Source organism: Poecile atricapillus, chromosome 2, assembly GCF_030490865.1.
Source record: "Poecile atricapillus isolate bPoeAtr1 chromosome 2, bPoeAtr1.hap1, whole genome shotgun sequence".
In the NCBI taxonomy this organism is placed as follows: domain Eukaryota; kingdom Metazoa; phylum Chordata; class Aves; order Passeriformes; family Paridae; genus Poecile; species Poecile atricapillus.
The window spans coordinates 60,080,865-60,106,442 of record NC_081250.1 but is presented as its reverse complement, the minus strand read 5'-3'; positions in this window follow the sequence as shown (position 1 = coordinate 60,106,442).

Here is a 25,578-nt window from a genome sequence, read left to right as displayed (position 1 = left end):
ACAGCATTGTTTATGATAATAACATAATAATATATGTAAATATTATAATTATACATATAATTATATAATTATATATATTATATTTATAATAATATATGTATACATGTATATGTATACTTCCTAGCCTCATTTATATTCTGGCTTTGTCATTGTTTGATAGTAAAGCACTTGATGCAGACTGGAGGAAGAAGAGCTATTTTCATTGCTCTCCAATCTGAGTAATTCACTTTCAGCTGATTTTTTTAGAGCCTCTATAAGGAAATCCAGATGCAGCAGAAGAACTCATTTTAGTTTGGTTTCCATAGGATGCTGCATATACACTGCAGAAATGCTGGGTGCTTGAGTAGAAGTCTTAATGACATAATAGGGTTTTTTTTTGTTTTCCCAGTTAACTATTTGAAATTACAATTGTACAGCTCAGAACTGTCAGCAGCTATTCAGACACAAAGCTGGAGTTCTTCAGTGTTGTTCCACATCCTAGCAAATAACCACAGCAATCAAGGATTTCACTCTTTGAGCTGTGTGTGTGAAAATAGAGGTGTGCTGTATCCTATATCAAGTAAAAAACTGCAGCTAGGATTGGTAGAGAAGCAAGTCACATTCTTGAGGTAAAGACGGCATTTTTAAATTTGACATTCATGAAATTGTTTCCATCAGTTAGGCTTAAAAACCATGCCTGACATTTCAAAAATCACTGTTAAAATCACACTGAGATCAAAGCCTGAGTCTGTGCTAACTCCAGTGAGGCCAAGATTTCATTTCTTGATGTCAGCATCTTTGAATATTGCACCCCCAAGCTCAGTTGTGTGAGTTATCACACCAGTCCCAGTGCATTTTCAAGTACTGGCTCTGAATGTTGCTCTGTCATGAGGTAAATTGGTATGTCTGCTGTCTCCAGAAAAATAGCAAAAGTCTCTGAAATCTTTGAGCATCATTCTGGATTTGTCCTGTGCTGTCACACTAATGCTTCTCCTTGCTTTGAGAACTACAGCAGAGCGGTGAAGGAAGTAACTCAACAAAGGGAAGTGAGAGAGCATATACATAATCCTTGTGCAACACTTGAAAGACTGAAGATATTAATTGTGCATGCCAGTTTTGTTACTTCATATAACTCAAACAAATTATCTGTATCTGTGTATCTCATGTTTGCACTTGTAGTTTAACATAAGTGCTTCAGACTTTTTTCCACATTTTCTGATTAAAAATACGTTTTCAAGGATCCAGCAGTGCTGAGTACAGGGGTCCATAGTGCTGTTGGCCCCACTGTTGCTGATAAAGGCCAGGATGCCATTGGCCTTTTTGGCTCATGTTCACCCAGTCCTGTCCAACCAGCACCCCCAGGTCCTTTTCTGCTGGACCACTTTCCAGCCACTCTGTCTCCAGCCTGTAGCACTGCCTGGAGTTGTTGTGACCCAAGGGCAGGACCTGGCATTTGGCCTTGTTGACCCTCCAACCATCTGCCTCTGCCATTGATTCGGCCTGTCCAGATCCTTCTGTAGAGATTTCCTACCCTCCCCCAGATCAAGACTCCCAATTTGGTGTTGTCTGCAAGATCACTTGATCCCCTTGTCCAGATCACTGATAAAGATATTAAACAGGGCTGGCCTCAATACTGAGCCCTGAGGACCAGCACTTGTGACCAATGGCCTACTGGATGTGTCTTCCTTCACCACCATTCTCTGGGCCTAGCCAGGCAGACAGTTTTTTACCCAGCAAGGATTGCTGTCCAAGGCAGTTCCTCCAGGAGAATGCTGTGGGAAATGGTGACAAAGGTTTTGCTAAAGTCCAGGTAGACAGCATTCACAGCCTTTTCCTCATCCACCAAACGGGTCACCTTGTCATAGCAGGAGATCATGTTACTGAACCTAAAAACACCCCTTCTGATGGAATGCAAGACAGATAAAGGCCACAGTAGATATGCTAGCTACACTCATAAACTGCACAATGACATATATATCTGTATGTGCTGGAATACAATACTCAGTATTTCCCTGAAAAGGGGTAAGAAACCTTTGATGTTGATTTCCATTTTTCTTTTTTTCTTTTTTTTTTTTTTTTTGTCTTCTATCTTGTAGATACTATTTTGTACCTTTTTTTCTTCATCCAATAAATCCATATGCAATTGTAGCAACCTCTATTGTTGTACAGTAATAATAGTCTTCCTGACTCTCAAACCTGACCTAATGGAGAGGCAACAAAGGACCAGCACCTTAGGCTCAGTAAGATAAGAGGTTGTTGAAGAGAAAAAATCAAGTGTTGTTGAATTTAGAGTATTTCCTAGAGTACTGTCAATAGCCTTCAAGACAATATGGGAAGACTCCATGTGAGACAATGTGTACAATTATGATGTTCAATGAGGAGGAAAGAAGTACTGAAATAAAAGAGTAATAGATGCAGAAGAAGAGCTGGCAGAATGTATAGGGCAATGGTTAGAAAGTCTAAACCACTTGGCCTGTTTTGTCTTAGCACAGTGAGACCTAAAAGAAGACATGTAATGGTGGCAAAAAAATAAGTAAATACAGACTGCTGAATGTGTTTGGGGTTGAAACTGAAAACAAAAGTCCCATCCAAGATATTAATTATGGTACAGAGCAAAATCTTACTACCAAAAATATGGAAAAAATTGTAACTTATATGTAAATTATATTAAATTTAATCAGTTTTGATGGGAATGCCTTGTTTTTCACAGAATGTATATATCTTATTAACAGTGTGATACAGTCATTTCAGAATGTGGCCACTGTAGACAGAGGATCCACCTCCCTCAGTGTCAGCTGCATTCAGCGCAATGACAAATTGAACTGCCACTTCGTCATCTCTAAAAAAGGGATGTATTCCGTGGCCAAACATCGCATGTTTTGGTTTTTCAGTTTTCTTAGTTAAAATGGTGACAGTGGTGTCCTTATGGATTTCCATTTTGTAAGGAAAATCAGAGTATTAAACAATAACTTCTGAAGTAAAAATGGGAATATTCCATATAATTTCCCACATTCAAACTTTGTCACAAATAACTTCTGTTTTAAATACAAAAATGAAATTTTAAATTAATAATTTCCTGTCATGCCTTTGACAAGCATAAGCACTATAAACATGCAATATGGGTGATTATAAAGGCCTCCAAATTGTCAAAACTCAAAGCACTCACAGAGTAAATGCTAATTATTTCTACTTTTTCTCTTTCCTGAAAAATATCCCTCAGCCCAGCTATCAGTCCTTCTGTAATCAGAAGCAGGGGCTGTGTGTGCGCTGTAATATGTATAGAAATATATACAATTATTAAATATTCAAATACTACACACTTATATGTGAGTTGGGCAAATTTTAATTGGCTGGAAGGGACAATAAATGCACACTTACCCACAAAACAAAATTTTATGGATTAAATGTCGGAGTTTGAAAAGTTATCATTGAGGGAAATATTGCATAGTCCATTACTGTGGAATAGTCAAGCACTTTGGAGTCCACCTGGGTCCCAAACTAAGCTCACACTTATCTGCATCTGAACCCTAACTCCTTTTCTTCCTCCAGTTCCCAGTATTATCAGACAAGAGTTATCTCCTCTTGTGAAAATTAGCTTTCCAAGAGAGCTTGACTCCATATCCATTAGGTTAAGATGTCAGTTTAGGAAGAGGAAGGCAAAAGTTATCACTCCAAGTTGGTCAACATAGGGGCTTGCGTGTGAGTCCCTTGTTAGCCTCCAAATCTATCAGGTTCTCTGGAGGGATGTGTCTTTTTCATTAAAATATTTCAGCACACTTGACACTGGTCCATATTAAAACAAACCAAAACATTAACCTCTGTAATTTTCAGTAAACATATTTGTATTTTATGCAGATTTTATATGGGTGCTGGTACATATACAAATGCAATTGCAAACAAAACCCATATTTGGGACATCACTACCCTCTTTATAAATGGAGGAAACAAACTCAGGCTACATTTATGCCAGCTGTCAACTACCAGACCATTCATTTATTTAGTCAAATTTAGGTCTCTGTCACAATAAGAGTTAGTGATCTTTTAAAGCACATTGTTTCCTTGATCTTCCCTCCAAAAAAAATTCACCGAAACTGTTCTTTCATTTTAAAATGAACCAGCCTCCCTCTTCTATGTTTTTTTTTTTTTCTCTAATGTACCTGTTTAACTTTGTTGTGACTTCTCAAAGCTCTTCTGACACAACCTGTGGACTGTTTTGAAAGCTTGTTCCTGTTAGTTGCTCCAGCTATGCCACACTGGGGATGAGAACAGAGTTTCTTCCAGACTGCAAGAACACTCCAGCTGATTCTTCGACATGTTTCAGCTGTGTGAATTATCAGGTTAAAGAAGTGCTCATGTAGAACATGGTACTGGCACAGCCCTGACAGATATAGACTGCTATTTTATTTTTGGAATATCAGCCTGAGGCTATTGTGGCTGGCTTGCTGACAGACATCATGTGCTCATATTCCAACAGAGAAATGTTAACTATAAATCCAACTAACCCAAGGGTTTGCTATTAAACTTAAATTTTTAATAAGTTGTCAAAAGCCCTCTTTACAGTGTTCATTTAAAATTGGACTGAGGAGCCCCACTGTCACTTAATAAGCACTTACTGGAAAAGCCAGCAAGGGGAAGGATGGCAGGCCTGAAAACCTCCTTTATGAAAAGAATTTCAGCTCTTTTATTCCATGTCATTTTGAATGGCTAGGTACATCTACCCCACGTGGTCACACTGGATTGCAATATGGATTTCTCATATCAGCCCTCCCTCAGATACTCAGCATCTTTCATCATACTTGTGTGATCCAGCCACTTGTTGCCATGCCACAACCTCACTGGTATGGTTACATTTTCCTTATATCTCTTTGCCATCACTTCTTCATGGATCTTTGAACAGCACCATTTCATCCCTCCCTGTGAATCAGAGGGATTCACAGAAACCTGAATACCATGGCTTGCACCTCTCCAGCAAGAAGAAAATCAGTATGATCTCCTTTTTATATATCAGTGCTCTGTAAAGAGTTAAAGACCATGTGGGCCAGAAGAGACTAGATATATATGCATTGCCGCTGTAGGACTTGTTATCCTTGCGTGTTACAAATGGCTTCCTTTACATACTTAGCAGGCAGGGTATGGCACTTAACCATATAGCAAGGTGCAGAACAAGTCTCACCTAAACAGAGTTCTGGCTCCTTGGAACAAATTGTCCCTGTTTCCCTGGCTGCAGTCCTGCAAACAGTGCGCTGTGCTCATACACATGGCCTTTGTGAGGAAAAGCCATATCAGCCCTCTTCTCTTTACTGGTGCTGAGAGGATGGGACAGGGGGGATAGGAGGCATGGAAACAAGGGTGAAGAAATGACAGAGGCTACAGTGATATGGGAGCTGGGATAGTTTCTAAGCCAGGTGATGAATTGAAGGGTGAGCCAGGCAATCAATTGCTCTAAGCTCCATATGACATTTGTGTGAAGGACATGGAATACAAGGGTTTCTGGCCACAGCTCACTCACTGCCACCACCTGTGTTTTGGTGATGCCATTGCACTCTGCTTTCTCACAGAGGAGACAAAGACATGGGAATGTTATACTTTTAACAGTACCTCGTTAAAAGCCCCAGTAGAAGCAGTGATAAGTTCTTCAAAGAGATAGAAGTAGGAGATGTAGGGGATGTAAATAGAACACAAGTATTCATGTCAACTCTTCAAATATACCTGCGAGAAACACATCCTCATAGGTTTGTTACATTTTGGGAGTTTCTTCCACAGGAATGATGACTGCAATCAGAATTGACTTGACTAAATCTAACAAGCAGTTCTAAATCAGTTCTGAAACAGTCCAGGGTTTACTGTTCAATGTGAGACTGAAATGATGGCAACTCTGAGTAATAAGATTAAGAACCTCCAGAATTTGGAGCTGAAAACTCTACCTGACCTTCACACATTCATCTCTGAAGGGCCTTGTTGAAAAAAGTAATCCAATCTTTTAGACTCTGCTTTCTGTCTTCTACACATGGGTAGTGATGATTATATGCAGTTACATTTTATCAATATAAAGATTGATTATTTTCATTAGAGCTGCTGTGAAGTGATGAAGTCATGCAACTGTTCTGTGATAAAATATTTTATTGCCAAAGAAGAAATTGCAGAATCAATAGAAGAAACATCCCAAACTATTATTAACTCTTAAAAAAATATATAACTATGTATTGTGTAATTATTTTCTTCTGTAGTATCTGTAAACTCTTTATTGCCTTTATCAGCCATTGTCTCTTTTTGGAGTCTTGTGTGGGAAGATGTTTTCTCTGAGAACACAGACTGATGACAGCACTCACCAGTTCTGAACTTCTAATTTAAAGCAGTTATTAACACTTAATTAGATAAAAAAGACCTCTATAGGGCTAATATTGAGATAAGGCTACACTTGCCAGATGTCCTAGAGCCAAATTTGTGTGTTGACTTCTCCAGGTGTACAGACATTACTGGGTGTGTCAGCAAGCCTACTTGCTTACTTGTTGTTAACAAGGGACTTCTAATGGTCAGGATTTACTTTAACATAAAACCTAGCCTGAAGCACTAACAGACCACTGCAGTCTTAGCAACCTGGCAGCATTGTTCTTTGTTTTGAATAAACAACATGCCCTGCCAGAGGAAGAGTTAAATCTCGCTGTTTCATTATTATATCTGCATCTCGCTGTCTGTCTACCTATCATCAAGCTGTTTATTAATCAAAATTACCTGTCTAAAAAATGTGTGGTGCAGCATTATTTGTAAACAGACATATAAGAAACATTAAGGTGAAGTGTGCCCAATACATTGTTTTTTTTCTCCCCTGATCTCCAAAACGTGGGGAGAACAAACTATGTCCAAGAAGGTAACAACAGTGGAGACACTTTAATTTGTAAAGGACTTGGAGGGAAGGGAATGTCTAGAAGCAGACAGATGAAGCCCAGTGATGCAGACAGATGAAGCCCAGTATGCATCCAGAAGCACGAAGAGCAAGAGATGCTGCAGTTGAAGGGTGCAAAGAGGAAGAGGGCTGGCATGAGGATGTATGCAAGAGAGGAGAAAGTGACAAAAGGATTCATTCTCTAAACCAGCTGATAATCATTGCTGGGTGTCAGCTGACAAAGAGTGCACAGAAACAATTCCCTGTCTTGAAAACTGTAGTCTACAGAGGATTTGGTGGAGATTTGGCTTTACCAATAAGACCGTGAAACAATAAAGGTCACTTTTACAGATCCTGTCTCATCCATCCATGCTAATTTTACTTGTCACGCATGCATTAGTTACATAGCCATGATCACCCACATGCTTACAACAATTTTTGGTAAATACTCTATTCATTGAGACTTTCCAATGGAATATTGAATCCCATCTCATCCCTTGCATTGTTTTCACACTAACTATTTCTGTTATCTCCTTAGGATTCTGTATTTATTAAAATTTAACCTGGATTTTTCTCTCAATAGGGAAAGTACACTTTTCTTAACTACACTTTCTAATGACTTTTAGAAAAGCATAGAAAAAAAAGCCAGTTGCAGGCAGGAAACAACATTGAAAAAATGCCTCTTAAAAGGTGAATGCCTTAGAAAGTGATGAGATACTGAAGAAAGAGGGAACATCTGGATTCTGTGAAGGGTCACGGCAACTTCAGAGGGAAGAGATGGAAGTTTGTGTGTAGGCTCCTAAAGGCAAAATCTAGCCCATGGGATAAGTCATTACCTGATTTTTATAATTGTAGTTTTTGTTCTCACCTTTTTTAATCTCTCTTTAGATCTTTTATTGTTAAGCATCAGAAAACATAAAGAGGATCAGACTTAGGAGATTTGCAAATGGCTTGAGTATTTGTTAATATGCAGTCAAGTTGTGTCTCATGGCAGTGACGTCTAACTTTTCTTTGAGGCACTGAAATAACTCCGTTTCTGTCAGCTCTACACTCTCACACAAAGCAAAAGGGACCAGGAGAGGGAAAGGCAGGTTGTGGAATCTTATGACAAGTTCTAGTAGGTGATAGTAAAACATCCTGGTTTTAGCATGTGGCTGTGAAGAGGAAAGAACAAAAGTGCTGGAACAAATTGCTGCCCATTCTTTTGAAATTTGAAATGAGGAATTTAAATTCCTCTAGACAAATAATCAGACTGATTTCCACCTGACAACCATTAAAATAGTGATGTGCTAACGGGATCCTCAGCAGTTCTGGTAACCCTCTGCCACTTAACATGAGCAAAAAACTGGGATGAATTCTTGGTCTCTGGTGTTGATTTCTTCTCCCACCAGGTACAGAAGAAGCTCCCTTAAAAAAAACACTTTAGAGAACTCACACCCTTTTTAATGTAATGAATGCCAATAAATCTTTTGGGGGAGAGACAGGATACAGCAAGGCTCCTGGAGAGTAAAGAGAGAAGGGGAAGGAGGATTTCTTTTGCTATTCACATGCCTTCACCAATTGCAGAAAATAAGTACAAGTGTCATTGACACACACAATGACCTATAGTCACTCAATGTTTATCAAAAACTATTTTCCTGCCTCCAGTAAAACCATTTCTCAAGTATAGGAAGGCCCTGGAAGCAGTGTATGGGAACTGGTGATGTTACAAAGGCCAAGGACACCAAGAGACTGTCCCAGGTATTGTTTGGACAAGCACCTTTCACTCCAGGCAGAAGCGAGGCCCTCTGGCTGTGCAGGCTGATGGACAGTGCTGTCCCTCAGAGACAAGGCTGTGCAGGTAGTAGAATGGACCATCCCCATAAAAGGGGAGCATGAAAGGACTTTAAGGTGAGCAAGGGCTCTTTCGGCCCTTTTGAGCCAATATTTTGCTTGGAACCAGTAGGTTTTAGTTAGGTAGCTCTAACCACAGTCTACATGTTAGACCTCCCAGAGTTATTTTGCTTTTGGTCAGAAATTCTTTGTGAGTTATATCTGATATGTTGTCTCCATTTCATGGTCTGGGGCTCCCTAAGCACAGGGTGATGTCAAATAGGCAAGTTAATGTTAATTCAACCAGGTCTTCTGCATATGAAAACATAGCCCCTGCATTAAGAAGAGAAAAAGGGGACACTTTTAGCATCTGGGAAACTAATCCCTCTGCAGATACTTTACATTGTGCAGAGCATGCCCACAGAGAGCGCCACGGAAAACGATCAGGCCTCAATCAGTTGTTACTACGTATCTTCTACACACAGGAGATTTCTGGTAAGCCAGATACAGGAGACTCAATTGTAGGAGCCTTCATGCATTGCCTAAAGGAAAAATAAATCACGTCTCCAAACTGATCTCTTCTATCTCTCCAAATGGATTGGCTTATTGATCAGAAAATTACTTGTCTTTTTTTTGGTTATTGCATTGTGTCTGTTATATCACATTCCACCATTATTTGCTGCACAAGCCAGTGTGATACAAAGATGCATGTGAGCCAAAAAATAAATCAATAGGGCAATATCAGACATGCAAAAATCACATTGATCATACAAACCAAGTATCCACAAAAAACCACAAGAGTGCTTTGAATTATGACCACTCAAAGAACAAGTCTGTATCTATGACTTAATTGGAAGTAAATTCTTCAGGGAGTGGACTGGGAATACAAATTACTGAGCCATAATACCCACAGGGGACTTCATACACTTCTTCATATCATATCAAATCAAATACTTAAATTCTTTCCTACATTATCATACTTCTAGATTATTGCAGATAGAGAGAAAAAAATGAACACATACTTCCAGATAGTTGGTTTTTTTTCTGCAGTTGTTGATACTGTTTTTAGATCTTTTTGTGGCTGACACTGTCGTTTGATCCTGCTTCTGTTCTTATCTATCCCTGTGGACAAGTAGGCCCTTAACATGCAAGATGAAAGGATGAAGTAAAAAAAAGGATGAAAATGTGTAAATTTAAGTGTTATGGAACTTCTACTGGGGGTGTGATTATCTACTGTTTGAATATTAAGTCATTCACAAAGATAGGAGATGGCGACATCATCTCTTCATTTTTTTCTAACTGACCATCTTCTGCTACAGCACTCAGACTTGCTTGAGACAAAATGGAATTGCAATAGATCTGGTACTTAAAATATTAATTCCAGGTTGTTCCTACTACCAACCATAATTACGAATTCTCTCTTGCACTATATATCACATACAATACTCATTGTATTATAGAGGATGAAGTCAGTAGGGATTGAACTTCTGAGATGCAAAGACAGGTGAAGTTGTGAAGTTCCTTTGTGTTGTCAACCACTGGCTGCTTGACCCTGCGTTAGAATAAAGCAGATCTCTCGCAATTTGCTGAGTGATCCCTCCCCCTATCACAATGTGCATCATTAAATTATGCAACTGTTGGGTCATGAAGCTGGAAGTTTAAGCTACACATCAAAGTAGACTGAAAAGGTGCAAAAATGTGAGGGTGGAGAAAGAAGGAGAAGATCAAGAAACAGAGAAACTCTCAAAAGTGTGAAACCTCTGTGCCCTCAGACAACACCTGAATTGTTTTTCCCTGTGAGTCTGACTTCAGAAAGTTTTTGTTCCAGAAGCCCATAGGATGGCTGCTTGGCAGATTGCATAAGCTCACTGCTTTCGTGGTGATGACCATACTGCAATTAAGTTACAAGGTATCAAGATCGCATTTAGGATTCACACCATGTTCACCTACACTATCAGTTCATCCAGCATTCATTGTGGAGATTACAAGATTGCTTTTACTGCAAAATTTTTATTCCATCATGTGTGTATTTGGAGGGTCAGAGAGGGCCATTCCACAATCATGAGAAGCATATTGGCAGACTTGTGACATACCAAATAGGAGCAATGCACAGTACAGCTCACTCAGGAGTGCATCTTAGGGTTCACTGTAAACCTTAGATGCTCTGAAATATCCATATGATTATTCCAAATAGCCCTCAGGACACCCTAGATTATATGCCAACAGTTTACACAACGCAGATGGGTTTTTTTTTCATTCTTTTTCATAACAAAATGGCATTTTGTTTTTGATGGGTTTAACATATCTTGACTCTTCCTTCTTCACTCTTTCAATACAGAGAAATAAATTTACTAATAGTTTGGTCTTTGAGGGCTGTATCCATTTTAAATTCAGACCCATGATTTTTTCTCATATGCTTTTTTTTCCATTTTCCTCACAATGCTTTTCTCCAGACAGTTTGCATTTAAAATCAAACAAATCTGAGTGCTTCAGATTTTCTTGTGATAAAGAGGAAGAAAAAAAATTGTATTAAACTTTGAAGATTCTGTCACAAAATACTAAATTATTTTCCCAAATCCATAACCCATCAAGTGGCTGAATGATAGCTGTGTCGTGAATGGCTTTAACATTCTGTGAAGGGCCTTGATATTAATTTGGAAGCAAAATCCAGTACCTTGAAGATTTCTAACCTAGGGATTTTTATGCCTTCAAAGCTCATGAGCCATGCTGCTTCTTAATGAAATAAACCTATTCAGTGTGCTTTTCATGGATTTTATTTTTAAAAGTAAGCTGATATATATGTAGCGAACATATTGCTGTTTGTATCACAAATTTCCTAATTTTAGGTCATAACTCACAGTAAATCTTTGAACAAACAAGATCCATTGTCAGATTAATATGATAGGTAATTAGGTCCCATTAAGAGGTTGTCTTTAGGAGAAATAATTGTGTTTTTACTTTGTACAAGATAAACTGTAGAGGAGACCCTGGTTAAAATCCATGGAAGGCTCTCCAGCACTGCAGAGTCATCGTTACAGTTGACTGATCTCTCTGATGAAGGGCATTTGTATCTATAGGATGGAAATGCTCACAGGATCTAAATGTCCATTCTCATACTAGAACTAGTCAGATTAAATCACTCAAGCAGATAATACATGTTTTTTGACTCAGCTGAGAAAAGCAATAGCAATTTAAGGGCTCACAGCTCCTTCAATTTTAACCCTGTTATCTTCTGATCTCTTATTAGGTATTAGTTTATTCATTTTTTTCTCAGTCATTTCCTGATGATTACATCAGTCTTCCCTTTTATTTTTCAGTGCTTTATCTAGACACTCTTAAACAAAACTAACACAGTGAAATTAAGCCAAAGAAAATAAAGATAGCTGTGATTAGTCCTACTACTAAGGGCATCTTTGTTTACTTTTGCTATAGACAGATATACTAATGGTAATCAAACAAATTAGAAATAAATGCTTTCACCCTTACAACACAGAAGAAAATGTAAGGAAAAAAATTGAGCTTTGCTTCGTTTCTTAGTCTGTGTAAGATCCATACTTTATTTTCTCAAATCATATGGTGGGGGCTTTGGTAGAGTTTTCAGCCCATACAGTGTCTTGTGTCGTGCTGCAGAATGGTCAGGCTGCTCCTGACACTGTAGTTCCCAAAAGAAGCAGATGCATGGGCCTGCATTGTGTTGCTAACATCAGGAGATGGGAGTTATTTTCCCTGAGCATTCTCCTTGCTTTGTCTGGAAGGGCTCCCCATTTGTGCTGCCTTTGGAGAACCCTTTTCAGCCTAAGAGCATGGTAGAAATTTCTGCCACTGAACAGCTTTGATTTTTGCCAGGTCAGCCAAAGAGCACAAAGATCACCCACAAAAATTTGTAGAAGAAATTTCTAATCTAATGAAAAAATACATATTAATTTCTTTCATGATAGATGAATTATACTTCAATTTTACTTCAGAATCTGGACTTTTTACTAACAAGCAGAAGGGAAAGAATACTCATAAATGCAAGGCTAACTCTAGGAGAGTTTGACTGGAAGTATAATCTGCTCTTACACTTTCTCGGGATTACTGTTCCTTCTAAATTTTCCATGTTCACATCAAATTTGTGTCCTTATTTCTCAGAAGCTGCAGAAAACGTCACTGTCTGAAAACTGTGCCTCTGTTCATTCAGGCCAGATTCAAGGTATGGAGTCAGTAAGCCAAAGAGCAATATTCACCCAAGTGCTCAAAGGGGCCAGAGCTGTAATCGACTGACATTTGGAATTACACATGAGGAGTCAAGGCAAGGTTTTTTACTTTATTAGGTGTTAAAGAGCCAGATACACAGATGTGAGACAACACAGAAGCAGTGTCAAGAAAACCATTTTACCTCTTGGATCTGGCAGCTGAACACTGAATACCAAATGTATTTTTTTCTTAACTAAAAGGCAGTTTTAAACAAGCCAGTGGATCATGGGTTCAATACATAGTGCAGGTGTAGACTTAAACATTCTCCAGACAAGCTAATTGATTAAGGAAAGTCATTACTTATATCTCTTGAGTTTACTAATGGGAGGCCCAAAGATTTTAAAAGCATATCAGGTTTCTGAGAGACTAGCTCTGGACTACATTTCAGAATACATCAAATGCTGCTGTACCTTGACTGGATGTTTGATTGGTGTGGTGCTGCAGAGAGGCAGGACCACGCTGCAGCAGCCAGGGGAGGTGGGGAAGCACTTGCTGCACATCACTGCCGTGGGGGCCTTGCTGTACTTTTCCTCCATGCTACTGATGCTAGGGGAAATCAAGCAAAGCACCTGGACAAGAGCCATCTGTGTTTAGGGTCACACTCTTCCTCTTCATTTACTTAACCGCAGCCTCTCTAGTCTCAAACCCCTGTCCTGGGTGGGCTACATCTGTCCCAAAATGGGGAGGTGCAGTCTGCAGCTGTCAAATGCAAAGGGCTATCACAGTCCTAGCACAACCTTGGAAATCTCCAGCAGAGTTAGCGGGGTTCTTTTCAGAGTTTGTGCTGGTGGAGAACCTATGAAAGAGAAGAATTTGAATTAAAACTCCATGTGGCAATATTTGAAGTGTATACCACCTAGGCTGGACTTTCAGGATATGGAAAAGATGATGCATTAGGTATTTGTCATCCCTAATCTTTATAACAGCCATCAACACTGGCTTAAAGGCAAAGTTGGATGCTTCTGTTCAAATTACTTCATCTGGAACAGTTAATAGTGATATTTAAATTGTCATCATTCGGTGTCAGAGCCAATGCTCTTCTGAGACAAATGAAGTTGTTAACACTTCTCTAGAAAGTATTGCTCCTGACTGTCTGCTACCTCTGTCAAACACCAAGGTTATTTCTTAAAGAAAGAGTCAATGTCCATCTTTGTATAATACGACAAATTTGCAAAGCTTCCAGAAACAGTGGGGGGTCTCTATTTTCACTTGATTATACTGTGAGCTAAATGTATAAAGCTTCACACCTCAAGGTGAGATACTAGGTCTTACTAAGTTTAAGGGTAAACTAAATATTTGCTTTGACGTTGTATGCCAAAAAATAATATTTATGCACAGGAGCATTTTTGTCCTAGGTGTGTTTTCAGGAGGCATTCATCTCTTTTGTGTAGCTATTAGCATGAATAAAAGGGGAATCAAGAAAAATAATGTTCAAATAAAAATAAAATAATTCCATGCTTCTGGCTCCTGAGGCTTTCTTACATGAAATAAAAGGCAGCTAGCTACTGAAGGAGAATCTTGCCTGAAATTAGAATGATACTATGTCAAATGTCCACAGAGACTGGTAACACTTAAAGGGACAGAACAAATGAAGTATGGGATCCAAACTGTTTGCTTTGTCCAGTATCCCAGTTGCAGAAATGACTGATCTTTGTTGTCATGGGGAAGAAGCAAGAAACGCCTGGCTCAGCCTTTTCCACTGGGCAGTGGTGGCCCTATAAATGTCTTCTCCAAACAAATGTCATTCTATAAACATCTCCTCCAGCAGTTAGAGAAAGACACCACAGCCTTGCCTTTTATCTACCTTCTGATGCACCTTTTTAAAAGCTTTAACTAATGCAGCTGTGTAGGAGAGCACAGCACTGTGTCTGACCACTGACCTGGCCTAGGGGGAGGCACTCCCATGGAGTTGCTCCCCTGGGACCCTGCAGTGTGCCTTGTAGGTGAGGCTCTTGCAGCCATGAGTCCTGAGACATCTTCCAGGAATATTAAGTTTCCATTCCTGAAGGTCCTGTGGAATTTGGGGTTATGAAAAATGTATGTTGTTTAATTCTATGTCATTATGTCATTCAGTTTATCACAGTGACCTCGTTTATAGCCAAGATAATTTTCTTTGCACACTTATCCTACATGTTGTCTGCCACCCCTTTGTAATTTTCCTTGTGCTTCTCAGAAACCTTTCCAAAGTTTATGTTTGTGCTGAGATGACAAACACCGCATCCATTGTTCTGCACAAAGCTGCACTGTGTCTTAGCTTGTGTCTCAGATCCTTTTTCAGAGGTGAACATTGAAAATCTGCAATGATGCCACCCATTGACTACAAATGGGACTGATGTGTCTTTTTGTGTGTGTACGAAATTCATTAACAAGGACACTGTAAAGGAATATGGTTTTCTACAGGGCCTTGTCTAATTCCTTACACAACACTTATCTGTAAATGTCACAGAATTACCAAACCCCTTCCCCAGCTTGTAAAACATGATCCCCAAAAGTATGTATGTGTCCTTTAGGAGACATCCAGCAATGGAAGATAAATAAGACTTGAGATTGCTCTGATAGGATCATGCATTAGTAGAACAAAGAGGTATTCCTAGAGAATGTATTAAACCTGCAACAGAGAGGTAGTCAATTAGCTAAAGCATTAAAATGAGATTAAAAGAAGTTAAAAAATCCATCTTGTGACTGAAGTAAACATGAAATTATGTAGGATGGTTGGGTTTTTCTAAATGTCATTCAGTTTTGTGTGAATGCAGCAAACCAATTAGATAAAATTAAATTTCAAGCCTGATTGACTTTTAAATATTCAATTTGAGCACTGCATTTTGTGTTTATTGCATTGCTCAGAAAACATCTAGAAATGGCTGTTGTATCAAGGAATTAAATGAAACTTGCACTGTCAATAGCCTGGCTGGGGTTTCTGCAGGAGCATGATGGCAGCTCTGCTTCATTCAGTGCCATTAAACACCGAATATCCATAGAACGCAGAAATGTAAGTCTGAAAAAGGACACACTGGCTGCTGGAGAGCTTTGGCATTTGTAGGTGGATAGCACCGGCAGAAAACGAGAAGTCTGATGCCATGGAAATGATAACTCTGAAATACGTTACAATACTAACCCACAAAGATGGAATGTGTCTCATGAAATATTGGAGGATAATTCAAATCTACACAGCAATCTGCTTTTCATTTCAAGTGTCAAGCCTATGTAAGCCATAACTTATCCAGGTATTACTCATATGGGAAATAACTACAAATTCAGTGTAACTCATGGAACAAAAAAATAAAAAAATAAAATAAAAAAAAAATTCCACATGGGAAGAAGAGGAAGAATGTAATGTTCCCTTTCTCTCCACCCTATCTGTCTGTGAGAAAGAAAAGAACTTAGAAAAACAAGCTCGCTACTTGTAGAAAGAGTGGAAACCCTGTGGTGGCTATAATGGGATCTGTCTGCTGGGGAGATGCATCTCAACAGCATGAGAGATGCAATCCTACCTCTTACCACCTGCCCAAGAAGCAAAGAGTAATGTGAACTTACCCCCAGGTCTCCCCTGTCCTTAGCACTCTTTGACCACCCTGAGATGCAGCAGAAAGAGATGTTACACCAAGGACTTTGCTCTGGCCTGTGTCATCTTAGGCTTCTTTCCTCTGGGGCAAAGGTGTCATTACTGCTTTTCATGCTGCATTTCATGCTCTGGGGAATGGGCTTTGGTCCAGAGGGAGAAGGGAGGAGAAGAAATCTATCTTGGGACCGAAAGGTTGAGACAATATATCATATTAATATTGTTTTTTCGTGCTTTTTATGACAATCTGACACATAGTCAAGGGTTAGAGTTTTCCATTATCCTGTTCCAACATTATCAAAGCCATGGTAAGAAAATATCTGAATGAAAAGCTACTGATACCTTCTTTTTTTCACTATCCTGCTGATAAAATAGAGCATTTCCAGGCAACAAAAGGAGAGAGAAAGAAGAAATAGATCCCTTTCATTCTTTTATTTTCCATTTTTTTTTCTGCTATAGTAACCTTTATACAAGCAACCTTTCTATTCTCCTGAGGCAATCAATTTTCTTGTTCAAAGCAAAAGGTACAAATGATCAATTATATCACTGCAATGGAACTTTCCCAAAATCATCTCTTTGTCTTCCTTTAGTCACCAAACTCAGAAATATTATTAACAATTGGAGGATCCTATTGAAAGGGACCTTGTGCATGCTGTTGTGTCTACCAAGAGTGGCAGGAATTTGTGATTCAGTGTATTTACAGCAGGATTATTTTAAGTAAATAAAATTTACTGCCAGAGGTTTCAGGAAACTTGTATTTTATTTTCTTTGTTTTATTGAAAGAAGATGTTGACTTTCTAAGCTGACTATTTCTTCTTGACAGAATGTACAGACTATTTTATTTTCTGGGATACCACTGGTTAAATCTATGCAGTCTCATTAACAGATCCAAGACAAAAGAAGTGCATAATTTTCAATATAACTTCACAGAGAACCAGTCCTCTCAAAATTGCCAGTCAAGGTAGTTCCTGAAAGAAAACAGATGAAAAGATGACTTTGACACACAGGCTAAAACTAGCCTAGTCTTTGGGTCATTCCCAGAGATGAGAGTTAAATGTGTCTGTGAAACAATCCTCTTTAGATAAAGATAAACATATTAATATAATGTGCATGCATCTATGCTTTGCCAAGTGTCCTGGACCATGATTCTGAGATGAGATGTTGTTGTGGAAAAGGAAAAAGTCAAGACAAAGCAAGGAGTGAAGTCTTGCCTGTGGAACACAGGAAATAATCTTCTTGCTCTCCTCAGCTCTCCCACAGCTTCAGCTGAGATCTCTGCTCGTTCAAGAAAGATGCGGTCAAATTATTTGCTAGCCTAAATAACATGAAGTGTGAATAAAGTTGCTGAAGTTGAAGTTTATCAAGCCTAAAGCTGGAGAATAGTGAGAATAGTCTCTAGACAGAGGGCAGATTCCAGCAAAGAGGGTTAGAATAGGGGATGGAGCAGGAAAATAATTAAAGCAAAGAGGTTAAAAATATTTTCTGACAGCAGGGACAAGGCACTAGTAGGTTAGATTGCTCTCAGAGGATTTTCAGCTTTGGAGAATTTAGAGGATACATTAGACAAACATTGATCAAGAATAAAGACAGATCTATCAATCCTTCCTCAGGAAAAGGCTTTACTAGGTGGCATATGCTATAAGATTCTATGACAAGTGATATCAGTGCAGTTTCCGGTCAGCCACAACCTCTACACATCACACACCATCCAAATTACTTCCCTTGAGAACTTTTTATGCACGGCCTGCATGGATGAGACATGTGCCCCACAAGTGTTCTCCTCTGATACCTGTAACTGGCACTTGAAATCTCTTTCTGGGACCACTTTCAGAGACCCTGTTGAGTGGCTTCTCTGCTGTTTCAACAAATGTCAGTGATGAAGCAGATGACTTTCCCCTCAACTGCTTCCATACCACAGTCAGGATTTGAATCTCTGCCTCCTCTCTGGATAGCAAGGCAGGTGGTGATTGGCAACCTCTCAGTTAACCTGAGTATTTCAGGTCATGGAGTTGGGAATTCTTGCACTCCGTGTGGGAAATGGCTAATTGATTCTGGAGGGAAACACAGAGTCTTTCAGGAAGGATGCATCCCAGGGTGAGACAGTTTATGTATGCCAGGTTCCATCCAGTGTCAGAGCTGCCTCTTCCCCTGCTGCCCAGGTACCAGCCAGTACCTGAAGTCAGAGAAATGTCATGTCACTGTCAGATGAGGCACAGGGGGCTGTAATGCATTTGAGTAGCAGAAGAAAAGTGGCACACGCTTGACTGACATGGACAGCCTGACATTTGACAAGCGAGTTTAAGATGGAAGAATTTTTCTCTGTGCTATGGAGCACTTTACAAACATCCACTAAGCTTCATGGTACTTCTCACACCACCTCCTTCTGACAAACACAGAAGTTCACCGAGTACCTTCAGTCCTGGCAAAAAGAAGAGGTGACTTTGTGTTGGCTGGACACTGGTGGTCACTGGCTATCATTTTTCCCACCCTGCCTTCAGCAGGATGTCCTGAGCATGTTTATGCATCGGGATGTCCAGCATGCTCCAGCATGCAGGAGCTCCGAGGGGCAGCAAGCAGTACTTCTGCTACATTACCAGCTGAGGATCTTGTGTGCACTCATCACAGAAATGGGCAAGACAGAAACCCTGGAGCAGCTTCCAGAGCCCCATCTTCAGGCAGCTGGGAGGTCATGTGTGCACTGCCACTGCCATCCCATCCATCACACACATGTTCTCACAGGTCTGCAGGAACAAAAATTACTTTGTTTATGTCTACCAAATTAATGCAACCCTCCACCTTAGGTATAATTAGACACAGATGTGTCATAAGCTAGGGCAAGCTCCAGACCTGTGTGAATAATTGTTGTACAACAGAAGCAAAGGGCAGTGCATCAAAAATTAGCAACTTTGCTGTAGTCACAATTTGGCTGTTTGCCAGTGAAACATTATTTTTTTCCTCTTCTGCTTATTGTTGGGTGTGAGTTTGCTTGTTCCCCTGCAGCCCCAGTGAAATTATGACAAGAACTTTGTTTTTCTGAAGGTTTGTTTTTCCTTTTTGTTTTTGTGGGTTTTTTTATGAGAGCCACTGAATTCCCAGATGCCTATCCCTTTATTTTATTTTTATATCTTTGGAGTCTCATTCCCCTCTCAGTGAATGCTGTGCCTCTGAAAACACTGCCCTTGAGTGTTATGCGGTGCACTCTGGAGCAGCTGAGCCTGGCATCCGCACAGATCCAGTGTGCCTGCTGTTTTCTCTGTCCTGTGACTGAGATAGTGGCACCAGCAAACTTTTGCATGATGGCTGAAGAGAACAAACCTTCATGGTCAATCTCCTGCAGAAAAACTGTAGCAGTGATGCTTTAATAACAATATTCTTGCCAGGCTCCAAATGTTTTACCAGAGCTCAGCAGCAGGAGTGGTCTTTGAGAAATAATTCTGCACTTCTGGAGCTGCTGGCAGCTTCTCGGCCAAACGTTCCCCCCACGTAGCTTCAAGTCTCTGAGTGTAGGGCCGCCCCTGGCAGGCAGCAACTGAGCAGACCACGGGAGCTGGCAGATCACAAGTAGTTTGAATTTCCTTTTTCTCCTGCTTGAGTGACAGACAATCCTTCCATGGTGAAATCCAGCTCAGAGAGAGACTCAGCTCTGGGAAGCTGAAGAGCCATGCATCCACGGCAATCTGGGCTTCTCACGCAGCAGTGGGATGGGTGATCATGGACATTCAGCAGCCAAAAATTCTTCATTCTCAGTGGTAGCATCTCCATCATGAGAGAAGAGCAAAGTTTTTCTTGATATATGAATGCTAAGTTAACATCATTTTTAGTTTGTACTTGGCTTTAGCAGGCCCGCCCTAAAGCTGTGACATGACTTGTCTATTTAATAGTAGCAGTGATAGTACTGAGGACTGACCACTGACTTGGGAAGGAATTTGAATTCCTCAGTGATTTCTGTAAAAAGGGGAAATTCAACAAAAGAGAGAAAGCTTACATCTTGGTTATTACCTGTGGGCAAGAGAAAAGAACAATATGAAGCAGTCATGGAATTCTTATGACACAGTAACTGGAGAACCAGCTACAGCTGGTTATACATTGGGTGCTACTGAGGCAAAATTTGGAAGTATTTTTGCAGGGGATGAGCTGATGTCATCATGTTAAGAGCAGATGTGATTTATCACTAGCTAGAAATCTCACCCTGTCATGTGCCTCTGGTAGTTCTTTAGTTATGTATTTTTCTGACATTGCTTTTTAGGGCTCTACATTTTCCTGTATCAGCAGATATTGATCCCATAGCCCCAGAGCTCTCTAAACTGCTACCTGAATACAAAATGTGTCCATGGTTCATTGTGAGACTGCAAAAACAGTGTGGTTTCATTTTTTAAAGAGGAGACTGTTCTTGTTTTTCTAAAATATAGTTCTCATTGTGCTTTGGAACATATGGTCTGTATTTGTCAGGTGCTGAGCTTTTTTCCTCTGCTGAGTGTTTTTTCACTCTGTCCTCATTGCTTCTGGGCAGAATGAGGGGACTTGCCTAGTCTATATGTCAGTATATTTTATTGATTTCTAAAAATCAAGTTACATGACAGTCCTGTAGTGACACCAGTTATGGTTACTTACACGCTGAGCTTGTAGGAAAATACAACTTAGCATTATTACAAGTGCCTCTTCCTTTCCTTACTGTAAATTGCAGAGGTGATCCCCAGACCTATTATGTAAAACTGCCATGCATATACATAGGAATTAATTTGAACCATTGGCCAACATTAATTTTTAGAACCGATTCTTTAAAATTTAATTCTGGCACAAAGTTGTAACTTGATTTTTACACAGTTATAAACAATTTCTGTTGAGTCAAACTTCACAAATAAACTGAATTGTAGAAGACAAGTTTCTGCAGAATCTAAGAACCATCAAAGTATTTCTCTGCAGTTTATTATTTCAAGATAAGTGTTCATTTATCTTTAAATACATGTATGAGACAAGCAGTGTAAATGCTTAAAAATAAGGTAATGATTGTTAATATTCAGAAATAAATGGTGATTTATTTCTCCTTATAGAAAGATGACTCTCCTGAGAAACGCCCTGGTCTGAGCAGAAATGCACTTGATGTGGATCAAATATTAGCTGACTTGGTTTTTGGAGGCAGTGGCTCCAAATAAACTTCACTGATGCCATCAGCAAAATTTCCTCTATTTCATGGATACAAGATCTCACCTCTAGAGCCTCATCTCAGCATGGCTGATCACTTTTAACTCATCCTGCATACATCTCTCTTGGCCTCCATCTCTCTTATTCCATCCTTCCCCCCATGACGAAAATTCCAAAGTACTGTGGGTTTCCCCAGAGCCTGTCACTGCAAAAGAAATTCAGGGCAACACGGGAAACAGTGATCATGATTCCCGCTATTATAAAGTGCTAAATAAATACTTAAATATTTCATTTTAATCACAGTTCATTTCTCTTAGGTCAAAGAAAATATTCTAAATGTGAGGTAACTTATAAAATTAAAAATGTGCTGTGATGAAATCTGATTTAATTTTGTAGTATGAAAATTAACCAGAAAAACTCTTAATCACCATACAATTATTAAGGAAGAAGAAAAAGAGGATCAATGTCAGAGAAGTTGTAATTTTGTAAAGCATGAAAACAGCTTGAGAACAGAATTTGTGGTGCAGCTTGTGCGCAGCACCTGGTCTTGGTTCCCCCTCAATTCCCTGCCTTAATCCCCAGCCTTTTGATGAGAGGTAGAGGTTGTTATAACCTTTCAGTATAAAACTGCCTCTCTGTTTTTATTCTGCATGACAATGGTGTCACATTAGTGTCACTGATATGTCATCCCAACAGTTTCACAGTAGCAGTAAACCTACTGGGTAGTGACTCTTGCCATGCAGAAATTCTCAGAAAAATCTATTTCTATCTCTGGTAAGAATGCATTTACCTCTGAATGACTGCACACACTTATTTTAAAAAGAAACCAAAGCCTTTGACTTTCTCCTTTGTTTTTTGTTTTTTTTTTTTTTTTTTTTAAGAGTACAATAATTCAGTAGTTACATCTCCTTTCTTTAGCTGCCCATAAGACATTAAATGCTCTCAGTAACTTTTCCCAGACCCAGTGTGCCTGAAACACTAAATACATATAAAACATCTTGCCTTTCTCAATTGCACAAAGCCTGCTTCTTTCCTTAAACATCTCAAAGCAGATGTCTGTTTACAGATTCTTTTAATTGTTGACTTTACGACTGGCTTCCTCCCCATCCCACTTTCTCTGTTTCTCCCCATCTCTCCCTCCTCTTCCTGACTTCCAGCCTCTGATTACTAGCAAGTAACATGCTAGGAAATCCATTTCCCTTCCATTTTCACTCCCTCCTCTCTTTCCCTTTCGCTTCTTCTGTGCAAAGCATCTGCAATATTTAGTTGGTTGGCAGTTTAAGTGTCTGCAGATGCCTTAGAATAACAGTGACACGTAATCTGGCTCCACACAGACCAGATAGGGTTACGCAGCTGATGGGAGAGTTAAAATCCCTTTGAAGAAAAGCCAAGGACACACAGAAGGGAAAAGTGGGTGCCCCTGTCTAGAAATCTACTCCACAAACAGGACATGGGCCTCCATTCTGGCGTTAAGAGCCTTTTAAGCATTTGGGTGTTGCTATTGCCCGTGTGACTTATTTTATGCCACACTCTGAATACAGCTCAGCATCGCCCCTCAGTCTCCAAGGGGCGAGGCTCTGCTGGGACAGCAGGCTCAGCCAGGCATGATGGCAGGACAAGGGGGCCGGCTGAAGCAAAAGGCTTTTGGATTGGAAACTCTCTGTCAGAGAAAAGGGAGAGGTTGGGAGAGGGCAGAAAGGGGAGAAGGAGGCGGAGAAGGGGAGCAGGACAAAGCAGGCTGGTGGGTATTCAAGGCATCCTAAACCCCTCAATAGGGCATTGTCCCCAGGCAGGGGTCCCGCTGGTGGAGGGGGCAGGGGCTGCTTCCCCCGGAGGTGGCCAGCTGAAAGGTAGCCTGGGGGGCCCAAGGTGGCCCTGGAGGCACAGCCCCCCTGCAGCTAGGGAAATATGGAGCGTCTCCCCCAAAATTCATGCCGTGCTGGCTGTATTTATTCAGGCCACAGCGACCAGCTGTCAGGAGCCAGTGAATGACGAGAGATTTTTTTAATGATGGCGCTTTCAACCATAATGATCAGTTTGTGTCGCTTTCCATTTTCAAAGCTGTTTTTTTACCAAGAGAAAAGGCTGAAACCTTCCTTTAATGAAACACGAAGCCCAAGTCCTTCCTTTGCATGTGTGCTCCTCTCTGCTCCCAGTGGAGGAGCTCATTATCATGGGCTTTTCAGGCCCACAAAGACAAGCTCCGCTAATACTCCACAGCCTGCTTCACATGTTCATTCATGCCCTTTTATTAATATTTTTTTTTTATCAGTCTAGATTCAGCAAACAATCTGGGGTAAGCATTTTTGATTTGGGCATTAGGAGGAGGAAAGGAGGAGGGAAGATTGTTTCAGATCAGGGGAAGTGGTAAAGCTTTTACTTAAGTACAAGCACATGAATATGCTCGCAGAAATCACTGAAATGCAATATACCTGCCAGAGGCTTTAGTACCCTTCCCAGCTCAGTCATTCCACAGTGCAAGTACCACAATTTGCCACCTGTAAAATACAGCAAACATCACTTTCCACCTTTGTACAGTGTTAGGTGCCTAAAAAAGGGCCCATAAAGCCAAGTAACTTTACTCTCTGCATCCATAAACTCAGCTGTAAGTTTGAGCACTTTACAGCATTAATATCCTTCAGCATGAGAAATGGGTAGAAAGGGGGAAAAAAACAACAGAAACCCTACTTCAGGATAAATGAGCCATTTAAAACATATTTGATGTTAAAAAAAAAAAAAAATAAATAAAAATCCAGGTGATCTGACTACAAGCACTACTTTGATCCCATAATTTTTGCATGTTTGTTATCGTATAGAGGAGGAGAGACTGAAAGGAGACTGAAACTAAGGAGAGGGCTTCCAGTGATTTCAAACAGCATTAGACAAGACCAGCAGAGCCTGTTGCACCAAGATAAAGTGTTGGTTCGCAATTCAGAACTGTTACAAGATGCACAAAGTTAGTGGCAATTTCCAACACAGGGTGTGTGTCAAACATACCCTTACTGTTATTTGAAGTGTTCCCCAAAATTCAGACTTGACAGCTTAAGGGTTATTCCTGCAGCACCTTGACACTTTGTTCCTCCTGTGGGATCCAGACCAAGGTGCTAAGCACTTCAGTGTTACATCAGTCAAAGAAGAAAATGGGATTACTCAGAATAAGACCTGTAACACCTGAGCAGGAAGAAACCTAAAAAAGACAGTAAAAAGGCTGTGGAACACCAAGCAGGAAAAGAACCTGACTTTCAGCTAAGAGGAAGGGGGGTTGTTTTGTCAGAAAAGTCTGTTCCTCTTTAAAATTGGTAACTCAGGTGGACAGCAATGTGCTCGTTGTTGTGCATCTGCTACATGGTTATATTTTATGGTGCTGAGTCAGAAGGAACCAAATCCCTCTGAGGAACAGACAGTCCTTTAAATTTACAAAAAATGCTAGTACTTTCCATAATGGCCAGATCATGTTGATCTGCTTATATGCATTCTGTAAATGAAGACTAATTAAACACTTTCTAAAGCAGAATGCTTTTATTTTGGTTGCTCACGTGCTTAACATTTGCTATCTGTTATTAGTTTGCTGAATTGCCATTGCATGTAAAATGAACTGAAGTAGAAGTTTTATGAAGGCTGTCATTCCACTTCCCTCTCTATGGCCTTAGTATAAATCCAATTATAATCCAACAATTTAAGATTGCTTGAATTTATGCTAATGAATATAAGATTGATTGAATTAAAAAAAAAGCATTTACATTAAATTTGTAAATTTACATTACATTAAAAAGCATTTTACACACATATCGAGACTATCTTGCGCTCCAGTCACACTTCCTCTTCTCCATCAAATCCCAAATCACAAGCTGAACCTCCCTTACCATGCTGGCACATCTTAGAAAACAGTCGTTACACCAGAGAATTGAGGTTACTGATTTTACACTACAAAAGCTTTTCCACTGTTAGAGCTTTATTGTCTTAAGTA